The sequence below is a fragment of the Nipponia nippon genome, unplaced genomic scaffold (genome assembly GCF_047370975.1).
Source record: "Nipponia nippon isolate SJK-2023a ecotype South Korea unplaced genomic scaffold, ASM4737097v1 scaffold_4, whole genome shotgun sequence".
NCBI classification, from domain to species: Eukaryota; Metazoa; Chordata; class Aves; order Pelecaniformes; family Threskiornithidae; genus Nipponia; species Nipponia nippon.
Genome location: NW_028262358.1, coordinates 33321237 through 33338696, shown reverse-complemented (window position 1 = coordinate 33338696; position 17460 = coordinate 33321237). Strand labels below are relative to the sequence as shown.

The 17460-nt window shown below is 41.4% G+C and overlaps 1 long non-coding RNA gene across 1 annotated transcript in view; it reads right to left on the bottom strand.

Moving 5' to 3' along the window:
- LOC148053250 (uncharacterized) overlaps positions 1–17250 on the bottom strand; it is a 28078-nt gene extending 10828 nt beyond the window's left edge. Inside the window, exon 1 of the long non-coding RNA XR_015708402.1 lies at positions 17164–17250. This is a non-coding gene — a long non-coding RNA (uncharacterized LOC148053250). The remainder of the gene's footprint in view (positions 1–17163) is intronic.
- Between the last annotated feature and the right edge of the window lie 210 nt (positions 17251–17460).

Here is a 17460-nt window from a genome sequence, read left to right as displayed (position 1 = left end):
TGCACAATAACAATGGTTTGAATTTATTAAAGGTTGCAAGGAAAAGTACAGCAGTGAGACCTTGTAGCTGGCAGTGTGTTTTTGTTCCTCAGCTTCAAGCATACGCAGTAGCTGGCTACACAGCAAGTGCTTTTAAACACTAATCTCTACAGAAAAAAGGAATTAACTACGCACTATTGAGCAAAGTAAACTGGTAGATAAAGGTATGACTGGTGCTCTCTGAAGTTTCATAGCTGTTTCATCTGTGAAATCGTCAAAGAGAAATAAATAACTCTGCTCCTTGCCTGTGCATCCAGAGGAGGATCACTCTTGCTGTCATTACAGTTACAGACAGAGCTCTGCCATGACACTGAGGCACAATGAATATTTAAGGAATCCTGAGAGTGCTCCTCTCCCATGATATTATTTTTTTTTATGCACCAGAAAGGAGGAATAACTGAGGCAAAATAAATTTGGATTAAATCAGTACAGAATGACAAGGGCTCAGTTGTACTCCAGGCCTTTGCTTGAGTAAACAGCGATGTGTCTCATGAAATGTTCAAAACAAAAAAATAAATAGCCTTTAAAGACACAAACTGTCTGTATAAACAGAGGGTGGAGGAACACTACTGGATTACCAGCACCTTTTGAGGTGCTGAAAAAGAAAAAGAAACCAGCAGCTCTCCCTTTAGCAGCAGTGGAGGACTGGGACGCAGGTCCCGCAGCGAGGCTTCCTGCAATCCCAGGAAAGCATGGGACAGATGTCCGGGTACCCGCTGCCACACAATACCTGCCCAATATTCATAACCAAACAAGGACCTAAGTAGCAGCTCAAACAAAACAGCTGTTGACAGCAGACAGCAAAAGAGAGACTGAAGGCACCACTGATGTGCTAGAACCCTGCAATAAGCAAAAGAAATCTGTTAAACAAAGTTTGTTAAATAGTTTGAGGGCGACAAATCTCTGCTGATCCCTACAAGAAAGGGGTAGAAGTCTTAGCACAGGATTACCAAAAAATAAATACAGTACAAGCAGTGATCCAGTTTCCTTTTGAACCTAGCAGATACCCATGGATTCTTATCTTCAGGAATTCTCCAAATTAGTTACACAATCCCTTCCATTGGGCTTATCACGCTCAATCTCCCAACAATTTAAACTCCTCTCTGTCTCCAGTACTATTTGGATCTTTACTCTGTGAGTGTTGAGGAACCTTCCACTTTCCAGCCTAAACGTATTCATAATCAGATAATAAACACTTAATCTGGGAGTAATATTATCCTCTTGTATAGGATTTTTCCCTCCTTGATACATAACCCTCCAATCCATTTACAAATAGTTGTCCTATCCCCTTATAAGCATCTGCCCACCAGGCTAAACAAATCAAGGCATTTTTATCTCTTTGTAAGGAATAACAGGGAAATGTTTAATCCATCCTATTCTTCTAATTGACCTACTAATCCTCATCTGCACCTGTTTGAATTCACATTAAGCTTTGTTAAAGCTAGGTGACCTCGGCTGTACGTTTAACTTTGTCGTTGCCACATACAATGGCTTGGATATCTCTACCAAAAATAACTCCTTTAGTGTGCCCTGAAAGTGCATTACAATTTTTACTGCTACTTCATGCTGGTTGCTCATGGGCGTCCAAAAATTCGATTAACCATCATATTCTTCTCTTTTTTCTCCTATGTTCTTATCTGTTTCAAAGACCCAGCAGCAAGTACAAGCAAGGCAGTTCACTGCAGAGGATGGCTGTTGTGCTGCTCCTGCCCTGCCGCAGGGCTTGCGAGACACATGTTGTATTCCGCGCCACTTTCTTAAATCAAGTGGTGGAATTAGCACACTACGCGAATGGATTATGTTGAAAGATTTAGGTATTGCAGAAGTACAATACTCCCCTGCAATAAGGAAGTAACTTTCTCAATCTTTCTACATCAACAAATACTTGTGGTTGCATGTAAATTGAGAGGGAAAAATTCATGTAGGTTGTAGGTTTGCATGCAAAACAACCAACAGGGAATAACTTTCGTATACAGATAAGTAATATATTCAACTACAGAAGAAGGAAATGTACACTTGTTTTGAGATTAAAAAAAGGCAAAAAATAAACCCCAAACCCCCGCTATCAGGATATTGCTAAACGCTTTGACAGTCAGCAGACACAACAGCATTGCACTGGTAGAGAGCACACCCAAAGCTCTAAATCAGGTAGCAGAAGTAGGACTTTTGTAAGTGAGCGGAATAGAGCAATACATTTTCTGGGTCAGCCCCAGAAGAGCTCATTACGTTTAATACAACACGTTCAAAAGGTGACAAGCCCTGAGAAACAAGGGCATGTTTTTATTAGTATGAAGGGAACACATTTGCTCCAGCTCCAAAAAGACACCCCTGTCCAGAAACCAAACCCCAAACCCAACAACAAACCAGCCAACTTTCTGCAGTGGCCTCTGGACTGACATTTGATGCCTCTGCGTGAGGTTTGGCAGGCGGGTTGTGGTGCTCCGGGTCGAGGGAGAGAACAGCGTCATTGGAGCCATGCAACTGGAAAACAACAGCAGCAACCCCCTCCCAGAAGCCCAAGAACCCTGAGAAAAGCTCTGCAGGATAATTTCAGGAACGGGAATGGAGGATACGGTCTGTGACTTTGAAAGGCTCAAGGAGAAAGTGCAAGTCCATTTTCAACAGTCATGAGGGAGGTGAAAGGCAAAGTGTCTGATCTCAGAGGTCTTATAAACTTAAATGAGACCCACAGGGATGTGAAGGCACAGGTCAAACAAGTCTCTGATAACTGGGAAGACCTGAAGAGCAGGAGAAACAGAAAAACTGAAGGTCATAGGAATTTACAGAAATGTGAAGGCAAAACTCTAGTGAAATCGCTGGAAATGAAGTTTAAAACTGCCAAATGCAACACAAGTGAATGGCAAAGCACAAGTGAATGACAAAGAAGCAGGAAAGCACAGACTGTAGTGAAAACTGGCCTGCCAGCCGCACTGCCCGCAGACTTTCATGGCTGCCGAATACCATCAGAAAGCTCGCAGCCATGACTAACAGTACAAAAGTAGGAACAAGATCAATTGTACAATTTATTTTCAGCATTTTTTTTTTAATTTAAGTATAAAAATACGTAAAATTGAAGTGATACATTTCCTGCAAAACAGTTTCATTGGTTTCAAACACATGCACATGCTCACAATGGTCTCAGGGAAAAGTATAAGTTTTTGGCCTTCAGCAGGTCAAGGACATATCAAAGAATTATTAAAGAAAATGAACTTAAAGTTGAGAAGAGCTAGTTGAGAGAGCTAGGATTTTAGCTTCTTCTTAAATTCGAATTATGGCCTGCTTCTGGATTGCATGGCATCACAGGGGAGAGAAGTAAAATATTATGTAAAAGGATTGCTTTCAAGTGAACTCAGACATCCAGCTCTTCATGACCTGCGGAGAAGTGACTATGAGAAGCTATCTGCTATAACTTTTGCCATAAGGTGGTTTGTGTATAGCACAGACTATAACACTACACATCTAGGAAGCTAGGAAAGCAGAACATCTTCTTGGACACCTGGCTCATGAGAGGAGCGTACTACAAATGCACCCTACTACCTGTCCCGTTAATTAGCCAGAGAGAAGGCTTTTATGCCCCTGCACAAACTTAATACCGCAACTAATTTCCTCTTTCCGACATCCAGATTTATTTACAAAATACATAAGCAAAACACTACTGAGCACTAGAGGAAGCACTTGCTTTGCTCGTGATGCCAAGCCTCCTTCCGGCTAGTAGCTGAACCCCGAGAGCTCCTTCTCTCTCTCGGCTTCATGCTTCAAATAAATCTGCATTATGTTTCTGTAAGCTTTCCTTGGCTGCTGCTGTCCCAGTCCCACACTTCCATAGGAAGATCAGCACCAGCTTTGGTTTTTGTTCAGCTGCTCATAAACTCTGCCTATGCAGCTCGCAACATCATTGAGCTTTCTATGAGACCTATACTTTGGACAGTGATGCTTGTTATTTCACCTATGCCAGAAGAGAGACGAATAACTTTCTTACACTTATCATGAAAGTTTCACCTACCACTGTTTTTTCCACAGACTCTATTCATGCCCTTCCCCACGTCACAGACCATTTCTGATGATCGGCTAAAAGACAAGGCAGAGGACCAACCCTTTTTCACCTTTGCTCACTGCTATGGTTATTTTCTGCACAGGAGTCAAAGGACAATTCTGGTCTTGGGCTTGAATCTAGAGCCAAGGCAAGCTCTGTGTTCCCTTTCCTTTGAAAAGGGAACATCTGGACATGGACCAGGCACCAGAACTACTGAAAGTGATGGAGTTAGGCACAGCTGAATTAGTCCCCTTCCAGGCTCCCCACCCCCTCACTAAAAACCTTGGGAAAGCTCAAATCCAAGCTTGATCTCTAGGTACAATATGCGTCAAGGCCACAAAGTGCAAGCTTGCAACTAAAGGTGCTTTGAATACACAACAGATTTCCCAGATGGGAATTTCCTCCATTATTATTTTTAATTTTCCATTTCCTAACATTCAAATACCAAAGAATACATCCAAGCACACTCAGCTTTGAAGAAAGCAGTTAAGCAAGGACTAAACTAGGAAAGAACACTTGGCCATCTGCAACATGGCTATTACATTAACTCCTCTGAGAGCTGGTCTTTTGAATCCAAACACAGTTTGTTTTTTTAAAGTCACTAGTGATTACCAGAGGAAAAAAATAATTGTTGGGAAAAGCTTGGTTTATTCACTGACCAACAAAACATTTAACTCCATCCCAAGCTCTCTGCAGCATGATACATTGCAAGATGATGGTATGCTGTACTGCGAGGGTCAGCTTCAAGGGCCAGGAAAAAACAGTCACCCAGAACTTGAGTTCAAAAGAAAAGCATGGTTAGTTTTTGGAATGGAACAACTGGCAGGGACACAGCATTAGGATTGAACTCTGACAATATAAAAAGACTTATTTTTATGTATAAACTAATTCTATGTACAAGTTTAAATAAGAAATATCTCTTCAGACTGTTCTGTGGGCTCCAGGACCAACAAAACCAGTTTTTTAGAGGAGCATTTAAAAAGAATAATCCCTTCAAGAAACCCTAAAGATATGTAGATAAAACCCTAGACTATCTCAGCATCTCATTTTCTTGCCTTCATTACCACTAAACACCAGGGAGGAAGAAAAGAAAAAAAAAAAAATTTTTCTTAGGACCCTTCCAGAGCAAGTTGTATGCATCAACTACAGACTCCTAGATCTTCCTCTTTTAAGGCAAGGTTGCTCCAGCTGAAAGCTTTTTACAATCTGCAGCTAGATCAGAAAGGTAGAGCAAAGGGGCAATGTCCAAGATAATGCAGGCCTAAATGTAACTTGAGGCTTTGCCAGCAAAAGCTGGTATTTTCTGAAAGGACAAGCACATCAGTGTCACCCAAGTCTAAGCTTTCAAATTAACTGCAGCTGTAACCCTTCTTCACCCAAAGTAAGGTATAAGTAATGAGACTAAGTGTAAGTGTTGGCAGTACTGCCCATGCCCAGGAGAAGAGGCCATGCTCTTCCAAGCCCACGAGTATAGAAAGAAGCCCTATAACCTTTGACAAATGCAAAAATGGTACATGGAAATATAAACTCAGCTGTTTGTCTGAACATATCACCACAGTAAAATGTGCTTATAAGCAGAAAACTTGATCTTTAGTCAGGACATGTTATAATCATTTCAGTAACTGGATGCTTCTGCAATTCTAGGGCTACTTTTAATTGGATTTACTGACTGTGTTTTACAAAATGGTCACGGAGGGCCAAAAGGGGTTCTTCTCCACCCTGTGCGCCTCTGCCAGCGTAACAGTGGTTGCTGCCTCATTAAGTACTGCAAAATACGTTGATGAGAAGAAGCCACATGAAAGGAAGGAAGGAAAACACAGGTGAATTTGCCCTGAAATAGCATGAGGGAGGAAAAGGCATTTCCTCCTCTTTTCAGAGTGTTTCTAGTTTTTTGTCTTTTTAATATAGTGCAGTTTGTTTTAAATATCAGAAAATGTCATTCCCAGGGTGAGGTGAAATTGAAATCCTGAAAAGTTCCTCTGATCTTGGCCCGTCAGTGAAAGCAGTTTGAAAGGTCTGCTGCTACTAAATGTTTTGTTTGGGTAGCTTCCACTAGGGATTAAGTCTTAATGCTTTATTTCCATTAGAATGTCCTTTGAACAGGATTTTATAAAAGCTTAAATGAAATGAGAAAACACTTTAGGTCAGAACTTGTTCATAGCAATGTTTCTTCAAGACTTTATTAGCCTGGGATTGAATGAACTGTATTGTATCAGCTGACAATCAGTAAATAAAAGTCTGTGTAATTCTGTTTTTTTCAGTTCCATGACCCTTTCACAGCACCTCCAGCAAGGGAGCTTGGTAAGCAAGAATGCAAAGTTGTTCACTGAGAGGCAGTCGGAAAAGGGCACCTTTGCTTGCTGGTTCATATATAGCCGTGCATACGTGGTACCTCAGAGTACAGTCAGCTGAAAATAAATGCAGCAGATTTTGCAGTCTGTGGGCCAAGTTTTGCTCACATCTAGACAGGCCTGTATCCAGGTCACGTCTGTAATTTCACTGAATTTAAAAATGCAACTAAACTTTAAACTGGAACAACAAAAGCACTGTCTGGGTCTCTGAATCCAGCAGAGACAATCAAAAGGCATTTAAAAGTGTTTGAAAAGAAAATCCTTCTCCTTTAGCACTTCATTGTATGGATTAACAAACAAATTAACAAAAATTTAATGAAACTGCCAGTAGGCAAGTGTGAGAGAAGGTCACCCTCCTTATCCCACATACTTCAAGTCTTAATCCAATCTCTAGCTACCAGAGATTGGGATAAATCCTGGAGTATGAAGTGCACTACCCTTTCCAAACATTTGTTAGTATTATTTATTATGCCACCTCTGGTATCCCTTTTCCTTTCCACGGCGGGCTGCGAAGAAGTGAAGTACACAAATATTCCCATGGCCACAGAAGGCCTTAAACAGCCCCTTATACAAAGCATTTCCCTGCAGGATGCTCCAGCTGGTTTTCAGCATATGAATGAGACAGAGAACCAAAGCAGCAATCCCTAAAAGGGGGAATATTGTCAGGAGAAATATGTTGATGGAGTACATGTGCTTTCTGACAGCAGCGAGGAGGTTAATCATGACAGCACTGGAGCGTGCGACTCCATGGTTACAGCCCTGAAAATGCATCCTACTATAAAAGCATCTCTATATTTCTTCTTACATTGTAATCTTTAGCGGAAAAAAGTTACTCCCCTGATTTGCAGTAAATTACAGCTCCAGGCAAAAACTTCACCAGAAGAGAAATGTTTCTGACCATCCACTTTTATCTATACACAAGATACAATCAGTTTCTGTTGCAGAAAGTCTCCAGCACATTCAGTTATAATTTCATTCAAGGTTAACTAGCATCCCCCGAGCCCCCCCGCCCTAAACCCTGGATTTACTCTGGAGCTGCAGCATTGCTCTAGAACATGCTAGTGATTTTCCACTAGCTGTACAACGCAGTTTCTGATGTTCCTCAGGTGTCTTGGCTACATGGCTCAGGATTTTCTAACCAGACAATCCATTTCTTCATGACCCACCATGCTTAAAACTCTGCCCTCTTCAGAGTAAGTTGCAGGGTCTCACTTCTGAAATTAAGCCCTACCTGTTTGTTCAATTTGTCCCCAGAAAATAAGTTCTTAATAAGTTACTAAAATAGCTTCCCCTTCCTCACTAGCATTGCTTTTTGTAGACATTCTTCCATATTCATCTGAAGTCTTCTCAAAAATCACTGCTCTTTGCTTTTGGTTACATGTAGGGGGCAAGAGGAAAGTATTTTGTAGGACATATTTAAACAAGTGAGGGCTATGGAGGTGTCTCAGTTTTGCAGTGCTGTAAGAAAGGCAAGATTAAACACTGCATGAGAGTTTTGAGACTGCCCTTTTTGATGGCAGGGGGATATGTCATTAAACCGAGACCCTCACGATACAGCCCCCTGCTCCCTGCACTTGCCCTTCTCTTCCCCCACCAGCCTTTAGCAGCCTGCAGAAATGCAACCTTCTCTTAAGAAAACAAACAAAAAAATGCCCCATTTCAGCTCTTCATTTTCCTATCCTTTCCTGACAGCACTGGCTCTTTCCAGCCTTGGTTCCCTCTCTCATCCAGCACAGTTTCTCTCCTCTACCATGAAAGGTTACAACCAGCCGCATCCTTTCTTGATGTTTTTCTGATGGTAGGCAAAGGTGGAAGAAATTAACTCAAACCAAGTGTCAGCCTAAATACTATCCTAACAGCGTGACTCTCAGGTACACAGATGACCTTGGTTATCATTGCCTTTTACCTGTACTGTTTACATTAATTCCAAGTGCCTGCAAACCAGCTGCCAGCAGCTCCTAAGGGAGGCTGGCGGTGCAGTGCACTAATGCCACCAACTGAACACTGTACAGAAACACGCCAACTTGGGTTTCCTAGGCATCCCTCCACCCTCCAAAAAAACAACATGTGGCATCTCCTCTGGAAAAGGGCAAGATGTGTACATAAAGCTTATTTACAATCTTAAATCAACTTCAATTCCTGCTTTACTTTATTTGTCTTCATCAGGCACAATCAGGTTCAGAGGGAGACTTTTTGCTGCAGCTCCCATGCAGGGAAATTGTTTGCCAAACGCAGAACTCGGAAGTCCTGTTGGAGTCAGTTCAGTGAGGTTTTTTCCCCATCCTTGGAAAGATCTTGTATCCTCCAACCCTTTTTTCCCCCCAGCATCCCCAAATCTGCCTTAAACTTCAGTAGTGGGTTTGAACAACCAGATGTGGCTTCTCTAACCCTTTAGTACGGCCGCCAAGAGCGAGCAAGGAAGATACCTGACCAGCATCTTCATGTTTTTCCAGATTTGACTGAGGGGCTCACAGAACCTGAGCTTATCAGGAGATGTACACAGTCAAAAACATTTTAACTGTTCTAAGTTCAGAGCCACAATCTTAATACATAGTTTAGTTGTTTATTAAACAGCATTATGATGTCCTGGGAAACTTTTAAAGTTGCTTATATCCTATGAAGTGACATCACTGAAATGAAACAGCGGGTCACAGTGTCACAGCTGGAAACCTTGAATCCATCATAACAAGATCTCCAAGTTTCCAATTCAAAAGCTCTGGAGTGCTAAAGTATTTCTCCTCCTAAGGGTATTTAGCTCAGGATTCCATTTTCCATGGTTCATTGCGAATAGGATTTGGTACTAAGCTATATATAGGGTTTCTTCCAGAAACCCTAGCTGTGAGAGCACTGCGTATGGAAAAGCGCAGTGTCAGAAGCTATGGTACAGTCCCGTCTAGCCCCAGAGTCAGGGTTACATTGCTGTCTTGCCATGCCATGGGGTATTTACAAGCTTCAGAAGTGTATGAAATACAGGTGAACAGTCCAAGTTTGATGAAAGATAAGTGCAGGCTTAGGTAAGGGAGCAGGCATATGACACAGACATTGATTGCTTGTGACAGAGCAGGAGTTACAGACTTAGGACCAAACAAGAGATCCAGAGGGATAACTGAGAAGAGGATCTTCGAAAATACGTACTATGTTAAAAAGATGTTCACCGAGGCAGAGAAAGCAGCCATGCAGACAACTGCATGGAAGAGGTCCCTTACACAGAATCATCTTATGCTCAGCTTTTTCCTGTTTGACCAATGGAATTCAACGTTGTTGCATCTTTATGAGGTAACAAATGACAAGAGTGGTAGAAGAATAACGTTGAAGTAATTTGGATAGACCTAGGGACTCAAGCCCTCAGGTTTTTCAGAAAGTGGGTAAACTTGAACAAGAACGCATACACTTTCTGCAGATGCTTCTGGATGAAGTCATTTTCAGGGAAGTAAGTTCAGCCAGTCTAGCATCATCTAAATAATCTCTTTTCTACTGAGACAACTAATGGGGACAATATTTCTGTTAATAGACTTACTACAAAACTAGCATCTAGTTAATGCAGAAACCCAAATCCAGCAGGAGTTTTATGCCCGTTCCTTGGAGGTGCAAAATTCCACGTCTCCTTACCAACGACAGAACAGTTCAGTTTTTCCCCTAAGCCCTTTTAGTGACTATAGTTCACTTCTGAGATTAATATTTTCTTGAAACTTACTTAAGATGCATCTGTAGAGGGGAAAAAATGAAGTTACAAGCTTCACCAAAAAAAAAAAGAAAATTAGAAAAAGCTTCCAAAGATAAACAGAATTTCCTACATGGTTTAATGGCCCAGCTAGGATTAATCAGCCCAAACAGAAAGATAATGAAACATTGTTAAACCACAAAAACTACCTGAGAAATTTCAGCATGATCTGGAGGAAGAAAAGTTAAGTAATGAGTATTCTTGCCCTCACATATAAAATACAAAGGATTATTTCTTAAAGATAAAAACCACAAGAACAATTATTTTAGCACCACTCTAGCTGTCTGAAGAACAAGGAATAACCTGATAGAATCTCAACTAAGTCTGATACAGTCAGCTATCCATTTGCTGTAGCCACTTGTTATTTTTTTAGCCCTATGGGTTATGTCGCAGTGAAACAAAAAGAAGAGGAGATGGTGAGGATTGAAGGTGTCCTTTAAGAAGGGAAAGAAGCATGAAGCAGCTAGGTGACTCACGCGAAGTCACCCAAGAAATTTTGGACAGAAGGAAGGAATGAAGTCAGCTCCGATTTTAACGTTAGTGACCGAGACAGAAAATAGTGCTCTCTCTCCTCTCATCTCTCTGTACCTGACATACTGACACCAAGACTCATGATGTCCCAGCAGATCATTTTGCCTATAGAAAACTCCAGAATGAAAAAAAGTTAAACACTCCATTTCCCAATACATCAGGGCAAAACTAATACAAAAAGATAATTTTACTTCCTGAAAAATGGGGAAGACCTCTCTGTCCCTCAATGCAGTAAAGCACTGGGGGGAAAAAAAAAAAAAAGAAAAGACAAATTCCCCCCCCCCCCCGCATAAACCTGAAAGAAATTTTCTTCAAGAACTGCACAGCATTCTGCCTCTCTAAAAGCTATCAAGAGAACATGAAATAAAATCTCTTCCCAGCATTTCACACTCTTTCATATAACACATTTAAATAGAAACAAACAAGTTGTATGGAACACTGATGAGCCTCTGAACAATCCCTCTTTTCATCAGGATCCAAACTGGGTTTCAAAAGCTGCTTGGGACATGCCTAGCTATTTCTGTTCCACAGCAATACAGTCATGGAAAGTTTTCCATGTACCACAGCAAGGCCACAGTACAAACAGTTTATCACTGGAGTGTCTGAGCTTGCATGATAAAAAACAAACAGGGAGTAATATATGACAAAACCTTGAAAGCAGAATTTTGGACTCTAATTACCTGGTCAGAGGCTCTTTTGAATCGGTTGTGTGGGCTAATAAATTTCTTGTTTAGGGAACAAGTCTACTTTGTCTGGACTCTAATCTTTGTTTTATAGCGGATTGTTATCAGTGCTTTTTCCCTGGAATTTAGTTTCTCTGCACAGATTTAAAAGAATAAGTCTTTTTCTATTCCTTCGAGGCAATAGCGTGTTATGTAGCTGCTCCTGTATACTTTTTGCCCATATTTGGGGTGAACAGCAACTGGCTTGATTCTCCCTTATGCTTCGGTTTCCTTCGGCTTTCTGGCAAGACGACCCTGCAGAATACCTACAGGAGGCCTCCCTCTGTAGCAATGAATTGGCATTGAGGTTCTACAGTATTTTTTCCCTTTCCTGTTCTCCTGTGCAGAGATTTTAGTGGGGAGCCACTAGACACGTCCTGTATCTTCAGGATCTGGCGGTGGGGAGCTGAGAGTAGTTCGCAGGGAGAAGGTGGTGGGCCTTCTTGTGGTTCAGAGATATTGCCTCGTGAGACTGGCAGGCAGCTGCATTCAAGAGTAAATGAGCAAATTCAAGCTCAGTGGTTCTTGCTGTGCCGTAGCTCACAGCTGAGGACCTACAAAGCTCAGAACTTCCCGCTGATACACCTTTGCTGGTCAGATGCCACAGCACCAATGTGGGAACAACAACATTGCTTAAGAGCTCTGGGTTTGTGTGCTCCATGGAGAACAGTGAGAATCAGGACATGGGATTTCTCTGATTTTTATGTAAATCCAGGGGGAATCACAGAAAGCAAGGATGACTTGCCTCACTTTGTCATCCACCTTAAGGTCATATGGAGTCAAGAGGACCAATGGCCTCATGTTTTCATGTATCTCACTGAAGTCTTTCCATGTCTTCCCATTGTTTTGTTTTCTACACCAATCTCACTGAATTACTTAGGGAAGGTCCACTTGACCATTCTGTGATCACGTTATCACAAATGTAAGACTCCTTCAAAAGAACAGATGTGCCAAACCAGCCTGAGGATGCTGAGCTGAATGGAAAGTACGCGCTGATCAAATATTTACTATTGCCGCTGGGGAGGGAGCTGAGAGGTGGCGTTTCCATGACATTTTGTTCCTGTAAAGCCAAGAACTGTTCTATAACCTTTGAATGTCCCTTGAAATTGTTAATCTCACACCAGAAGCAAATTGAGATATTTAGAAAGGATGAGATTACTTATTCTCAGTCCACAGTATCACACATAAATAACACTTATTAGTGAATGTAATTAATAAATGATTCCCCGTGATGACTATGACAAATAACTGATCATAACTGAATAACTGATCATAAAAGAATTTATAGCTTAAGAGCAGGGTGACATAGAGACTCAGTGCAAGGTTATCTTGCTCTGTCCTGTTGTAATAGGCACATGTGCTTAGCTGAAAGTTTATTTGAAAAAGCATACTCATTCCAAAAATCAGCTAAGAATAGTAGTCTACAACTGCTAGGTGTTTCCATATCATCTGTTAGCCAGAGCTCCCAGAACACTCTATAAGAATCAGTGAATTACAAAGTTTTTACCACCTCTACTCTGCATTGGGTCGTTTCTCATCATCCCTTTGATAGTTGCTATTAGAGATGTGGCCTGAGGTACAGGCTGTTTGGACTTGCATAGAAAGCAAGCAGGAACAAGAAATGTAAAACATATGCCATGTTCAAGGAGGTAACTGTGGAAAGACTCAAAATACAGATGAAATGTTCAGCACAAGAGATTAGAATAATTCCAGCAGCTGATTTTTCTGGCAGAACAGAAGTCCAATTTGTCTCTTTTAAAAATGCACATACAGCTTTCTTCTGAAGCAGCTGCCTTCACCCTCTTTGTTCCTTTGCACCCTTATTGGGATGCAGTAGACATATACGTACACCTTCTTTACCAGGCATCATAAAACACCTCAATTCTATCTAGCTTTTCTCCCTGGGAAAAGTGCAAGACTGCTACCTATCCTACATTTATTTATATTTCGTCTAATATAGTTTGGGAATGTGCCAAGTGGTTTAAAACAATAACAAGAGCTGTCCTGGAGAAGCACACTGTGCATTTGGTAAATGGTCTTGTGTAAACCGGTAACAGCATGCTTTTACTAAGGGAGCAGACATGTTATGGAGGAGGGAATAAAAGCCAAAAATAACCCCAAAACAAAACAAAAACCTGAACCCACCCACCCTCCCAAAAAAGAAACCCACCCAAACCTCTCCCAAAAGAAAAAAAGAAAGCTCAAGACCAGGAAAAATAAAACAAAAATCCGTGGAGCCTAAGATATTGCACCTGCAGCCTGTGGAAACTACAGGTTGGTTTAAACTTGCTTAGTTTTGTGACAGATGCAGATTTCACTTACCCTTTTTTCCCTTATTTTATATACAACCTGCATTTCATTATCACAAGTGTTGCATAGGCATTGCAACACAGAAAAGAAAGTCAGGATTGTTGGGGTGACTTTATGCAACTGTGTCTATTCTATACCCCTGTGCCTCCATGCCTCTGCAGAGATGCATAATTTAACACAGCAGAAACAAGGAATTAAATAAAATTATTTTCATTCTGCAGAATGGTAGAAAGCAATGAGACAAATACAAGAGAAAGCTTTTAGATCACAACTAATTGCAGATGCTGCCTACTTCTGACAGCAGCCCAGCCCACCTCCAGGTAGCGAACATCACACTTTTTTAGAAGAGCTTGGAGGAGTCCATGCACCCCTCACTAGAGCATCATTAAATTCCAGTAAAAAAGAAAAAAAATATACAGTGAAGTATTTTTCTTGAACATTTTCCAAACAAGCCTACCCATTCATCCAAGTTCATGCATATAATATTTAGTTGTTTTCACTAACATCTGATTTAAATGTGACCATTAAAATGCAGACTAGAAAATCCCTTCTTTCTGTCATTTTGTTGTTGTTATGTTTAAAGACTGTTCCCTCTGGGAATTTGCTGTGGTCAGAAGTCTTCATCACAAACTCACTGTACTACATGTGCTGTAAAAACAAGAAGTCAGAGCCTTCTCCAATTCCTTTTCAAGAACCATGGTTTATGATGTTTTAATTAATCTTCTCTTAGCTTAACAATTTAAGAAGTAATTTGAACATGCTTTCAGTGCTTTATTGCTACAACTTCAAAGCTGCTGGTCATCGGTAGAGGAGCCTGGGTTCTCACTACATATCCCTTGGTGGGTTCCTCTCTGGATGTATCATGCCACAGCCTCCTCTTTTTCTTCCTTAAGATGGTTCCATAACATATAGATATTTAAAATTTAACAAGCATGAAAAGACCAGAGACTGCACTACCCTCGTCATAAGATCCTGGGAGCTCCAAGTAGAATAAAGGCAACTCGAGCTGTACCATGAAATAAAAGCCAATTGTTTCAAAACCAATGCTGAGACAGCTTTGATATTTTCCAGGGGTGATTTATAGCAAAACTTACAGTGGTAACAAGGATGTAAGAATGCCCAGCATAGGCAAAGCTCAAGAACAGATGAGAGAGAGAATCCAGTGTTTCAGATAAGAGTGAGAAACAAAAAAACAATTAATCCAACTGTACAATCTGGTAGCAGATTTACCAAAGGGCTAGAGGAAGCCTATCACTTTTTTGTCTCTCAAGAATCAGAAGTATTTGGCAAACACTTGAGACAGGAAATAAATAAGTTTTATTTGAGGCCTCAAACATTATTTATAAAAATGTCAACTCATAGTAATCTTCCATGAAAACCTCATACTATCACAGCTGTAAAATGTATATTTTAAGACATGACTTTAGGGTATCAGAGTTGCCTGAACCATCTACATCTCCCTTTTTTTTATATATATACACATACATATATATATATATATATATATGTATGTGTGTAGGTATATAAGTATCTATAAAGTAATTAATTTGCCTTTAAAATGTATTTCTCGTAAGTCAAAACTCCCTCCAGATTTCACTAAATTGTTGGGTTTAAACATTGATCTCTAGGGCACAGATAAACAGTATTTTTGTGGGTTTGGGAAAGCTGCAAATATTTGCACTTTAAAAATCCCATACTGCAGAAAAGCAGTCTTTCCACAATTAAGAACATGGCCCGTTCTCTGAGCATGATTCACTGTAGCTAAGCCCCCAAAGAAGCAGAGCTAGTGGATGATCGCCAGTAGTAGCGTATTCTAGAACGGTTAAAAACAAGCCCTGAAAACATAAATAGGTGCTGTTTAAAACAAATTATGCGCAACTACCATTCACAGACCAGCAGCCAGTGTTACACCGTAGTCCAGACATATAGATGAAATTTCCTCCTGGCAAACAGGATCACTCCTGTTAGATGTTCTCAGCCAAAGCAATAAAAAAACCAATCGGGGCCTGATATAAAAAGTGGTCTGTCCTTGGCTAAGTTTAATCTCTTCTGGGGACCACATCCTGGGAGCGCCCTGCCCTGTTTGCTCCGGCTAGCTACGGAGGGGATGGCAGACCCCCACTGTGAGGGGATGTGTAGCCAGCTGCAAGACAAGGCTTCCATGTTAACATTTGCCACCTTTGTCAGTCACTGACAAGGGAGGGATTTTTGTCAGCAGTTTTGCAGACCATATGAAGGCTGGCTAATCAAATGCTTCAGCATTTGAATGACTCCCAGCTACCTACCTCCTTTTGGCCCAGACTCAGCTCAGCTGAGTGCAACCTCAGCAATAGCATTTGATGTACAGCAGTGCAAGAACATAGCACCTGAAGCTTCTTAGTGTGAGCCATATACCAAGAAACACACTACAGACATTTAGTAGCCATATAAGGAACAACCCTGGCACCCATCTGCTCTTCTCATTTCAGCCTCCCTCACCTCACACTGCTGCAGCACAGCTTCTGCCCGTACAGACTCCCACAGACTTTTGGGTTGCACAACCCTGTATCTGAAAGTAGGAGTAGATGAACTCAATGACCAATTCTACAGTCTGCAACAAAACAAAACAAAACAGAACAAGCCCCCATATCTATGCTTAGTTCTCAGCCCTGGTGCGTTTTTGCCAGACACCCCTAAAGCCAGAGGGTTCATAGCAAGGAATATCTTCTCTGCGGCCCTCAGATAGAGTAACTCCATTACTCCCCAATCCTCACTGGGGCACGCTGCAGAAGCACCTGTAGTACGAGCATTCCTACACCCCCCAGATCACCCCGTTGTAGCAGAACAGCTCCAAATTGAGACCAGCTTGGGCTAAAGCTGCCTTTGTGCAACTCCTCCTGTTCCAACCTGCCCAGACAAACAGGTCCTGAAGAGCTCGTTCCTCTACTCATTTTTTATACAAGAGAAGATATAGTTTTGCAAAACAGACTCAACCAGGATTAATTCTACCTAGCCTGCACAGCACCTGTGGGAAAGTATGGGTTATAGATATGGCCAGTACTTCCAAGGAAATATTGCTGGTTTTCATTCCTCAAGGTCTGGACAGGGAGAGCGGGACTACCATGGCAAAGAGCAGCAGAAGTTCCTGCCATGTTTGTTGGGACTCTTACATCTAGCTTTTCTGAAAGGAGAGTACAAGCATTTTTCCTGCACTCTAGAACAGCAAGAGAACAGAGAGGACTGGGGCAAAAGGCAAGGGCAAACAACCTCTTTCAGCACAGCCTTATTGGTCTTGGGAAGCTTTCTAGTTCTCAGTGCTGTACAGATGAGATGTAACTGAAACTCACCTGCTCTCCCTTAATCTCTCTTTGACAAACCATTATAGCTTCTGCAGCTCACCACCTAACAGAATATTTTAAAAAAACCCCAAACAAACACAGAAAACAAAACAGAACAGAACAACTAAAACAGACCTACCTCTGTGCATCTGGTACTAAAAATTTGGTCTGACTGAGGAAGAAATAGATACCTCACTGCTGGCTAGAAAGCACGCTAATCTGTAAATAACTTGTTTCTGTGGGTCACTGCTAAAATATCAGTCTGAAACCCAGCTGTAACTAAAGGCGAGTAAGCAGCTGCACAATCAGCAGGAATCAAAGTACACAGCACAGCTGAGCCCATGAAGCTTTCTAGTTTCAGGTGTCAGATACCCAGCCCCAGGCCAGGCAGAAAAAGTTCCTGTGAGCCCTGGCATCTCATGTTCAATCCCTCCTG